The 12,199-nt window shown below is 36.8% G+C and overlaps 1 protein-coding gene across 1 annotated transcript in view; it reads right to left on the bottom strand.

Annotated features, from left to right (window-relative positions):
• Positions 1–1,560: 1,560 nt before the first annotated feature.
• LOC102803376 (uncharacterized) overlaps positions 1,561–12,199 on the bottom strand; it is a 49,566-nt gene continuing 38,927 nt past the window's right edge. Inside the window, exon 16 of the mRNA XM_006816432.3 lies at positions 1,561–1,686. The gene's annotated coding sequence lies outside the window, so the exon portion shown is untranslated. The remainder of the gene's footprint in view (positions 1,687–12,199) is intronic.

Genomic DNA, 12,199 nt, shown 5'->3' on the forward strand with positions numbered 1-12,199 from the left:
AACACGAAAATTGGGAAAGTGGGAATGTTATCCAGTAATCATTCTAATCCTCCAAAATATTTCACCTACACTTTCCGTGTCATGACAAAACTTGTTCAAGTTATGCAGTTGATTTATACGTAGCGGCATTAACCAATAACCAATATTTATTCACGGCCCAAAAATGTCGCACACCCTGGTACTTAATATCATTGGACCTTGTTTAATAAACTCACATAACGCAAGGTTCCTGGTTACATTATTGGATTCGTTATCAACTGGTATTAAAACCAAATGTACTGGGTGAGATGGCGTAGTTTCCCGCTCATCCAATCTGTCCAATGTATCCAATGTTGGTGGTTGGTGGTCGCCTTCCCTGCCCAATGTCTACATGCCATTGGACATTTGAAGTTAAAGGTGGTCAAAGCGTGTCGTTGTTCACAAACAAGCTTCTACCCATGAGCCTTTGTGTTTTAGCGTGTGTTATTATCGTCACCTAGGACTCACTTCCCGCGCGTGCGCAGGTGACGCCCCTTTCGCTTTAAATCAACTTCTTTGTGGCTGTCTTGTTGGCAACAAAGTAAATAACAGTATTAGATACGCGGACGTTTTTCTAACAGTATATTGACTAGTTTATGGAACAGTTACGTGAGGTGAAGGTCAGCCTTGTTACACTGTTGGGATCAAAATGAGACTTTGTGTACAATTACGTAATTGCAAGCAAACTATTGTTTTCTGTTTATATTTCGTTGTTCATTTCAGTATTTATTTATCTTTGATATGAACACATTTGACTGAAAATTTCAAATAACGAAGCAGACGATATAGCGAACAAAATAGCGAAATGTCACACATGATACAACAACAAAAAACGAAATGTCACACGGGAGTTATCAAATTGTAGGCCGGGCAACCATGGTGATGAGAGCGTTGTTAATAAGCGTTGATGTGGTGCAAATAATTAGCGTCAGATGATAATTAAGAGCGGGCGTTTTAGTTACCAAATGATCGATCGGGTTGTGTGCAGATTCAGGGTTCGGAAGTCAAAACTGAATTGCGATCCGTAACGAAAATTGGATGTCGGCCGACTATGCTACAAAAAGTTTCGGAAATAATTGTGAGGCAACACAGCAGTAATCATTCAACATCGAATACAAATATTTATTATCGTGGTCGCACATGAAGGCGTTCCTTTAATAATGCATTCATGTAATACAGTATAACGCTAACTAATTAACTGGAGCTGCTGTCGTATTCGTATTGCCGTCGTACTAGTAATCACGTAACTGTAATCACACACGTAAAACTGTATTCGTATTCGCACTCGTGTTTATGTCGTATTTACACTTATATTCGTAACAATCACGTATTCGCATGCATTTAACCGCGTAACTGTCACTATAATCGTGTAACTACTTCGATATAATCAGTCACGTAACTATACTTATAATCTAAACACTAACACTATAATTATAACTATGCAACTAAATTGCTGTATCTCGTCTACTATGAATTATAAAAATACCAGTAATTTAGTACAATGGGAAATCAATCATTCACTCAATAAAACAATCATTGACACAATTTTAATTTACTTTATTTGCTGAATATATTTATTCCATTAATGAATAATGAGAGAAAGGTTAAATTATATCATAATAGTTGCCATGGCCATTTCATCGTAGTACCCTCCATCACGATTCTAGCCTGTAAAATAAATTAATATTATGATAGAGGGCGTCATCTTGCGCATTTCGAGTATAGAGTGTTCAGTATGTTTCCTTAGTTACGAGTAGCACTAATTGAGATTGAACAAGCAGTGAGCAAAATTTGAAAGTCAGCAAAGTTGTTCTCATCAAGTCAAAAAGGAATCCTTGTCGTAAACGATGACCAACATCTTCTCTTGAAATTAAGGGTTGCCCATTTGAAATCGAGGGGGGTCTTTACACATCAGGAACTTTTTGCTTGTTTTCCAGATAGCGGTATATGTATATTATACTACCATGTTTTAAAGAAATTCTTTTCTACGCCCATCCGTCTCAAGGGGGAAATGCTGCTCATTATTTAAAACAAGGATTCGTTATCTAATTCCGTGAGCAAAATTTTGCTGACTTGCAACATTTCGCCTACTGGATTTTGCTCAATTTACTCCCACACCAGGATTTTAGTTCAAGAATGACTGAACGTATCCGAAAGCTAGATTTTAGGCGGACAAATTGTCAAGAACATCACAAACAAATCGTGACCGCAGAACATTCGTTGCGAACATCCGTTGCGAGAGGGAGCTACTCTCGGTTGTTAAGCCACTATTTTGGTATTTGCCACTATTTTGGTACCGTGTCAATAATGAGCGGCCTAGGAGGTGGCAGTAAAGCCTATTGAATACTACTAACGAGCAAGCGGACAATAACTATATCGACAATAAAGACCGCCACTAGTAACCAGTATATTTGCAGCTTGTTTGGACATTGGTGGATTGTAAAAGTATCAAGGTTTAGCCTGAAAATAAAATAAACTGAAGGTGTGTTCCAAATTAAATGTTTCTTAGAAAAAGGATTTAATGACAAAAATTCTTTAACAGTAAAATTGCACACAAATTATACTTCACTATAGGAATAGTACCAAAATAGTACCACATATGATTTAATTGGCGGGAACTGCTACACTTCACAATAGGGATGGTACCAAAATAGTAGCACATATAATTTAGTTGTCGGGAACTGCTATACTTTACTATAGGGATGGTACCAACATAGTGGCACATATAATTTAGTTGGCGGGAACTGTTATACTTCACTATAGGGATGGTACCAAAAAGTAGCACATATAATAAAGTTGGCGGGAACTGCTATACTTTACTATAGGGATGGTACCAAAATAGTAGCACATATAATTTAGTTGTCGGGAACTGTTATACTTCCCTATAGGAATGGTACCAAAATAGTAGCACATATAATTTAGTTGTCGGGAAATGCTATACTTCCCTATAGGAATGATACCAAAATAGTAGCACATATAATATAGTTGGCGAGAACTGCTATACTTCCCTATAGGAATGATACCAAAATAGTGGCACATATAATTTAGTTGGCAAGAACTGCTACACTTCACTACAGGAATGGTACCAAAATAGTGGCACATATAATTTAGTTGGCAGAAACTGCTATACTTTACTATAGGGATGGTACCAAAATAGTGGCACATATAATTTAGTTGGCGGGAACTGCTATACTTCACTATAGGGATGGTACCAAAATAGTAGCACATATAATTTAGTTGTCGGGAACTGCTATACTTCACTATAGGGATGATACCAAAATAGTGGCACATATAATTTAGTTGGCGGGAACTGCTATACTTCACTATAGGGATGGTACCAAAATAGTAGCACATATAATTTAGTTGTCGGAAACTGCTATACTTTACTATAGGGATGGTACCAAAATAGTGGCACATATAATTTAGTTGGCGGGAACTGCTATGCTTCACTGTAGGGGTGGCACCAACATAGTGGCACATATAATTTAGTTGTCGGGAACTGTTATACTTCCCTACAGAAATGGTACCAAAATAGTAGCACATATAATTTAGTTGGCGGGAACTGCTACACTTCACTATAGGGATGGTACCAAAATAGTAGCACATATAATTTAGTTGTCGGGAACTGCTATACTTTACTATAGGGATGGTACCAAAATAGTAGCACATATAATTTAGTTGTCGGGAACTCCTATACTTCACTATAGGGATGATACCAAAATAGTAGCACGTATAATTTAGTTGGCGGGAAATGCTATACTTTACTATAGGGATGGTACCAAAATAGTAGCACATGTAATTTAGTTGTCGGGAACTGCTATACTTCACTATAGGGATGGTACCAAAATAGTGGCACATATAATTTAGTTGTCGGGAACTGCTATACTTCACTATAGGAATGGTACCAAAATAGTAGCACATATAATTTAGTTGTCGGGAACTGCTATACTTCACTATAGGGATGGTACCAAAATAGTGGCACGTATAATTTAGTTGTCGGGAACTGCTATACTTCACTATAGGGATGGTACCAAAATAGTGGCACGTATAATTTAGTTGTCGGGAACTGCTATACTTCACTATAGGAATGGTACCAAAATAGTATCACATATAATATAGTTGGCGGGAACTACTATACTTCATTATAGGGATGGTACCAAAATAGTAGCACATATAATTTAGTTGTCGGGAAATGCTATACTTCACTATAGGGATGGTACCAAAATAGTAGCACATATAATTTAGTTGTCGGGAACTGCTATACTTCCCTATAGGGATGGTACCAAAATAGTGGCACATATAATTTAGTTGTCGGGAACTGCTATACTTCACTATAGGAATGGTACCAAAATAGTAGCACATATAATATAGTTGGCGGGAACTGCTATACTTCACTGTAGGGATGGTACCAAAATAGTGGCACGTATAATTTAGTTGTCGGGAACTGCTATACTTCACTATAGGGATGGTACCAAAATAGTGGCACGTATAATTTAGTTGTCGGGAACTGCTATACTTTACTATAGGGATGGTACCAAAATAGTAGCACATATAATTTAGTTGTCGGGAACTGTTATACTTCCCTACAGAAATGGTACCAAAATAGTAGCACATATAATTTAGTTGGCGGGAACTGCTACACTTCACTATAGGGATGGTACCAAAATAGTAGCACATTTAATTTAGTTGTCGGGAACTGCTATACCTCAATAAAGGAATGGTACCAAAATAGTAGCACATATAATATAGTTGGCGGGAACTGCTATACTTCACTATAGGGATGGTACCAAAATAGTAGCACATATAATTTAGTTGTCGGGAACTGCTATACTTCACTATAGGGATGGTACCAAAATAGTAGCACATATAATTTAGTTGTCGGGAACTGCTATACTTCCCTATAGGGATGGTACCAAAATAGTGGCACATATAATTTAGTTGTCGGGAACTGCTCTACTTCACTATAGGAATGGTACCAAAATAGTAGCACATATAATATAGTTGGCGGGAACTGCTATAGGGATGGTACCAAAATAGTAGCACATATAATTTAGTTGTCGGGAACTGCTATACTTCCCTATAGGGATGGTACCAAAATAGTAGCACATATAATTTAGTTGTCGGGAACTGCTATACTTCACTATAGGGATGGTACCAAAATAGTAGCACATATAATTTAGTTGTCGGGAACTGCTATACTTCCCTATAGGGATGGTACCAAAATAGTGGCACATATAATTTAGTTGTCGGGAACTGCTCTACTTCAATATAGGAATGGTACCAAAATAGTAGCACATATAATATAGTTGGCGGGAACTGCTATACTTCACTATAGGGATGGTACCAAAATAGTAGCACATATAATTTAGTTGTCGGGAACTGCTATACTTCACTATAGGGATGGTACCAAAATAGTAGCACATATAATTTAGTTGTCGGGAACTGCTATACTTCACTATAGGGATGGTACCAAAATAGTAGCACATATAATTTAGTTGTCGGGAACTGCTATACTTCACTATAGGGATGGTACCAAAATAGTGGCACGTATAATTTAGTTGTCGGGAACTGCTATACTTCACTATAGGGATGGTACCAAAATAGTGGCACATATAATTTAGTTGTCGGGAACTGCTCTACTTCAATATAGGAATGGTACCAAAATAGTAGCACATATAATATAGTTGGCGGGAACTGCTATACTTCACTATAGGGATGGTACCAAAATAGTAGCACATATAATTTAGTTGTCGGGAACTGCTATACTTCACTATAGGGATGGTACCAAAATAGTAGCACATATAATTTAGTTGTCGGGAACTGCTATACTTCAATATAGGGATGGTACCAAAATAGTAGCACATATAATTTAGTTGTCGGGAACTGCTATACTTCCCTATAGGGATGGTACCAAAATAGTGGCACATATAATTTAGTTGTCGGGAACTGCTCTACTTCAATATAGGAATGGTACCAAAATAGTAGCACATATAATATAGTTGGCGGGAACTGCTATGGGGATGGTACCAAAATAGTAGCACATATAATTTAGTTGTCGGGAACTGCTATACTTCACTATAGGGATGGTACCAAAATAGTGGCACGTATAATTTAGTTGTCGGGAACTGCTATACTTCACTATAGGGATGGTACCAAAATAGTAGCACATATAATTTAGTTGTCGGGAACTGTTATACTTCCCTACAGAAATGGTACCAAAATAGTAGCACATATAATTTAGTTGGCGGGAACTGCTATACTTCACTATAGGGATGGTACCAAAATAGTGGCACGTATAATTTAGTTGTCGGGAACTGCTATACTTCACTATAGGGATGGTACCAAAATAGTAGCACATATAATTTAGTTGTCGGGAACTGTTATACTTCCCTACAGAAATGGTACCAAAATAGTAGCACATATAATTTAGTTGGCGGGAACTGCTACACTTCACTATAGGGATGGTACCAAAATAGTAGCACATTTAATTTAGTTGTCGGGAACTGCTATACTTCACTATAGGGATGGTACCAAAATAGTAGCACATATAATTTAGTTGTCGGGAACTGCTATACTTCCCTATAGGGATGGTACCAAAATAGTGGCACATATAATTTAGTTGTCGGGAACTGCTCTACTTCAATATAGGAATGGTACCAAAATAGTAGCACATATAATATAGTTGGCGGGAACTGCTATACTTCACTATAGGGATGGTACCAAAATAGTAGCACATATAATTTAGTTGTCGGGAACTGCTATACTTCCCTATAGGGATGGTACCAAAATAGTGGCACATATAATTTAGTTGTCGGGAACTGCTATACTTCCCTATAGGGATGGTACCAAAATAGTGGCACATATAATTTAGTTGTCGGGAACTGCTCTACTTCAATATAGGAATGGTACCAAAATAGTAGCACATATAATATAGTTGGCGGGAACTGCTATAGGGATGGTACCAAAATAGTAGCACATATAATTTAGTTGTCGGGAACTGCTATACTTCACTATAGGGATGGTACCAAAATAGTGGCACGTATAATTTAGTTGTCGGGAACTGCTATACTTTACTATAGGGATGGTACCAAAATAGTAGCACATATAATTTAGTTGTCGGGAACTGTTATACTTCCCTATAGGAATGATACCAAAATAGTGGCACATATAATTTAGTTGGCAAGAACTGCTACACTTCACTACAGGAATGGTACCAAAATAGTGGCACATATAATTTAGTTGGCAGAAACTGCTATACTTTACTATAGGGATGGTACCAAAATAGTGGCACATATAATTTATTTGTCGGGAACTGCTATACTTCACTATAGGGATGATACCAAAATAGTGGCACATATAATTTAGTTGGCGGGAACTGCTATACTTCACTATAGGGATGATACCAAAATAGTAGCACATATAATTTAGTTGTCGGGTACTGCTATACTTCACTATAGGGATGGTACCAAAATAGTGGCACATATAATTTAGTTGGCAGAAACTGCTATACTTTACTATAGGGATGGTACCAAAATAGTGGCACATATAATTTAGTTGTCGGGAACTGCTACACTTCACTATAGGGATGGTACCAAAATAGTGGCATGTATTATTCTGTTGTTGGGATCTGTTATTATTCGATATAGGAATGTTACAAAAATAGTGGCATGTATTATTCTGTTGTCGTGAACTGTTATTATTCGATATAGGAATGGTACAAAAATAGTGGCATGTATTATTCTGTTGTCGGGATCTCTTATTATTCGATATAGGAATGGTACAAAAATAGTGGCATGTAATATTCTGTTGTCGGGATCTGTTATTATTCGATATAGGATTGGTAAAAAAATAGTGGCATGTAATATTCTGTTGTCGGGATCTGTTATTATTCGATATAGGAATGGTACAAAAATATTGGCATGTATTATTCTGTTGTCGGGATCTGTTATTATTCGATATAGGAATGGTACAAAAATAGTGGCATGTATTATTCTGTTGTCGTGAACTGTTATTATTCGATATAGGAATGGTACAAAAATAGTGGCATGTATTATTCTGTTGTCGGGATCTGTTATTATTCGATATAGGAATGGTACAAAAATAGTGGCATGTAATATTCTGTTGTCGGGATCTGTTATTATTCGATATAGGATTGGTACAAAAATAGTGGCATGTAATATTCTGTTGTCGGGATCTGTTATTATTCGATATAGGAATGGTACAAAAATAGTGGCATGTATTATTCTGTTGTCGTGAACTGTTATTATTCGATATAGGAATGGTACAAAAATAGTGGCATGTATTATTCTGTTGTCGGGATCTGTTATTATTCGATATAGGAATGGTACAAAAATAGTGGCATGTATTATTCTGTTGTCGTGAACTGTTATTATTCGATATAGGAATGGTACAAAAATAGTGGCATGTATTATTCTGTTGTCGTGAACTGTTATTATTCGATATAGGAATGGTACAAAAATAGTGGCATGTATTATTCTGTTGTCGGGATCTCTTATTATTCGATATAGGAATGGTACAAAAATAGTGGCATGTAATATTCTGTTGTCGGGATCTGTTATTATTCGATATAGGATTGGTAAAAAAATAGTGGCATGTAATATTCTGTTGTCGGGATCTGTTATTATTCGATATAGGAATGGTACAAAAATAGTGGCATGTATTATTCTGTTGTCGGGATCTGTTATTATTCGATATAGGAATGGTACAAAAATAGTGGCATGTATTATTCTGTTGTCGTGAACTGTTATTATTCGATATAGGAATGGTACAAAAATAGTGGCATGTATTATTCTGTTGTCGGGATCTGTTATTATTCGATATAGGAATGGTACAAAAATAGTGGCATGTAATATTCTGTTGTCGGGATCTGTTATTATTCAATATAGGATTGGTACAAAAATAGTGGCATGTAATATTCTGTTGTCGGGATCTGTTATTATTCGATATAGGAATGGTACAAAAATAGTGGCATGTATTATTCTGTTGTCGTGAACTGTTATTATTCGATATAGGAATGGTACAAAAATAGTGGCATGTATTATTCTGTCGTCGGGATCTGTTATTATTCGATATAGGAATGGTACAAAAATAGTGGCATGTAATATTCTGTTGTCGGGATCTGTTATTATTCGATATAGGATTGGTACAAAAATAGTGGCATGTAATATTCTGTTGTCGGGATCTGTTATTATTCGATATAGGAATGGTACAAAAATAGTGGCATGTATTACTAGTATTCTGTTGTCGGGATCTGTTATTATTCGATATAGGAATGGTACAAAAATAGTGGCATGTATTATTCTGTTGTCGGTATCTGTTATTATTCGATATATGATTGGTACAAAAATAGTGGCATGTATTATTCTGTTGTCGGGATCTGCTATTATTTAATATACGATTGGTACGAAAATAGTGGCATGTATTATTCTGTTGTCGTGAACTGTTATTATTCGATATAGGAATGGTACAAAAATAGTGGCATGTATTATTCTGTTGTCGGGATCTCTTATTATTCGATATAGGAATGGTACAAAAATAGTGGCATGTAATATTCTGTTGTCGGGATCTGTTATTATTCGATATAGGATTGGTAAAAAAATAGTGGCATGTAATATTCTGTTGTCGGGATCTGTTATTATTCGATATAGGAATGGTACAAAAATAGTGGCATGTATTATTCTGTTGTCGGGATCTGTTATTATTCGATATAGGAATGGTACAAAAATAGTGGCATGTATTATTCTGTTGTCGTGAACTGTTATTATTCGATATAGGAATGGTACAAAAATAGTGGCATGTATTATTCTGTTGTCGGGATCTGTTATTATTCGATATAGGAATGGTACAAAAATAGTGGCATGTAATATTCTGTTGTCGGGATCTGTTATTATTCAATATAGGATTGGTACAAAAATAGTGGCATGTAATATTCTGTTGTCGGGATCTGTTATTATTCGATATAGGAATGGTACAAAAATAGTGGCATGTATTATTCTGTTGTCGTGAACTGTTATTATTCGATATAGGAATGGTACAAAAATAGTGGCATGTATTATTCTGTCGTCGGGATCTGTTATTATTCGATATAGGAATGGTACAAAAATAGTGGCATGTAATATTCTGTTGTCGGGATCTGTTATTATTCGATATAGGATTGGTACAAAAATAGTGGCATGTAATATTCTGTTGTCGGGATCTGTTATTATTCGATATAGGAATGGTACAAAAATAGTGGCATGTATTATTCTGTTGTCGGGATCTGTTATTATTCGATATAGGAATGGTACAAAAATAGTGGCATGTATTATTCTGTTGTCGGTATCTGTTATTATTCGATATATGATTGGTACAAAAATAGTGGCATGTATTATTCTGTTGTCGGGATCTGCTATTATTTAATATACGATTGGTACGAAAATAGTGGCATGTATTATTCTCTTTCAATATACGAAAGGTTCCAACATAGGAGTGTGCATTCTTTTGTTGTCACATGACCCCTAACAATTTTTAATTCCCTTTGTTAATGTACTGATCTTTGCATTATCAGATTCCCGGGGAATTATTCGAAATTTTGCATAGTGAAGCCATACCTACCTTGCCAAAACCAATGTATTGTATGCATGTTCAATGGGTACAAAGTATACCCTGGTGGTGGCTGAACTGCGGGAGTTCAAGCCCATTAGTGACCCTCAAGTAAATCCCAAAATGGGGAAAGGGGCGCAGCTAAATAATTATCTATTCAAAATTACAGGCACATATATGAACATATAAACTGAAAAACGAGATTGGAATTTGAAACACGGCATTGCGTGTTGTGTTGGCCACACTGTTTCTAATCCCTGCCAGGTGGGCTTCAGCTCTATTTCCCACTCTTTATCTCCTCCACTAGCTGGCTAGTTTGTGGGATTTGTCCACCCATGTTTTGTAATATATGCTAATACAGTTGTGTTGTCGCAATGGATGGGAACTGTTTTATTCTATACTTCATCTAGAAAGCAATCTAATGCCCCCCAACATATTAGGTATGTTTATGTGGAGCTGTGCTTTGCAAGGGAGCCACTCCCCATTCTATTTTCAAGGCGTCCATGACCAGTGTTATAGCCGCAGTTGATGGAGCAATCTGTTATCTCCGTCTTATGTTGGTTAAGTCCATCCACTTGATGGCAGTCAAGCTTTGTGGGGTCCATGATATTTCTCATGTGGCGATCCACACAACTGGAGTGTGTGGACCTGGACGAGCATACCTTTGAGAGCTGTTTGAGGCACAAGGCCTCTCATAGATGAAGCCATTTCCAAAAAGCTCAATAATTGTCTGAGCTGTGCGTGCATGCAAAAAGTGTGGCTGCCGGGTCTCTCAACCTGAAACACTCCCAAGAATACATTCCCGGAAATACTAAATGTGGGATATGATTGTTTGAAGGATGTGTGCTAAAATTACTGCTCTTGTATCAACCAGATATTGATAAAATGGATTCACATTGTTGGCCTGCTGTGCAGCCACAAAACTGGCACTGCCATTAATTTTGGGAAAAAAAAACTGTGAGGCTACAATGGGCAAACATTGAACTAATATCTTGAATCAAATGTTTGAGTGATATCAGGAAATCCCCTGATGTACACAGCAGTGTACCTCTGCTGGGGTCACCATCACATAAAATGCTCTGAGAGAATATACTGATTCAGTTGGCTTGGGTCTATATTGTTCTTTATTGTTCACCAAAAATATGGGGGAATAACAGGCACTGCACTGCTGCCATTTGCCAATAATTCTCTCACTTCCTGGAAAATCATGCCTACCATTACTCGTGGCAGAGCCATTGACACTGGTGATGGAGTCAACTGAAGCTTTTTGGCCAACTTGATCTTGTAGCTGTGCTTGACTTCTGAAAGGTCCTACAGGATCATTGTGGTAGTTTGCTACGGTAACCGAACAATTTAAGGTCACAGGAAATAAGGGTTGGGAAACAAAATGAATCCTTTAATTCATACCACTGAAAACACCTGACCCCAACCACATCCACCTCAACGATCATTTCCTTGGTTGATATGTTTGTTCCTGTATTCCCCTCGACCAGACTGTCATTATTGGGCATTCTGACCCTATGAATGAGATTATTGTTCGTGTGTATCTGTCTTCAGTTTATCATATTTAGAACACATA

The sequence above is a fragment of the Saccoglossus kowalevskii genome, chromosome 7 (assembly GCF_978046115.1).
Source record: "Saccoglossus kowalevskii chromosome 7, keSacKowa6.1, whole genome shotgun sequence".
Taxonomy (NCBI): Eukaryota; Metazoa; Hemichordata; class Enteropneusta; family Harrimaniidae; genus Saccoglossus; species Saccoglossus kowalevskii.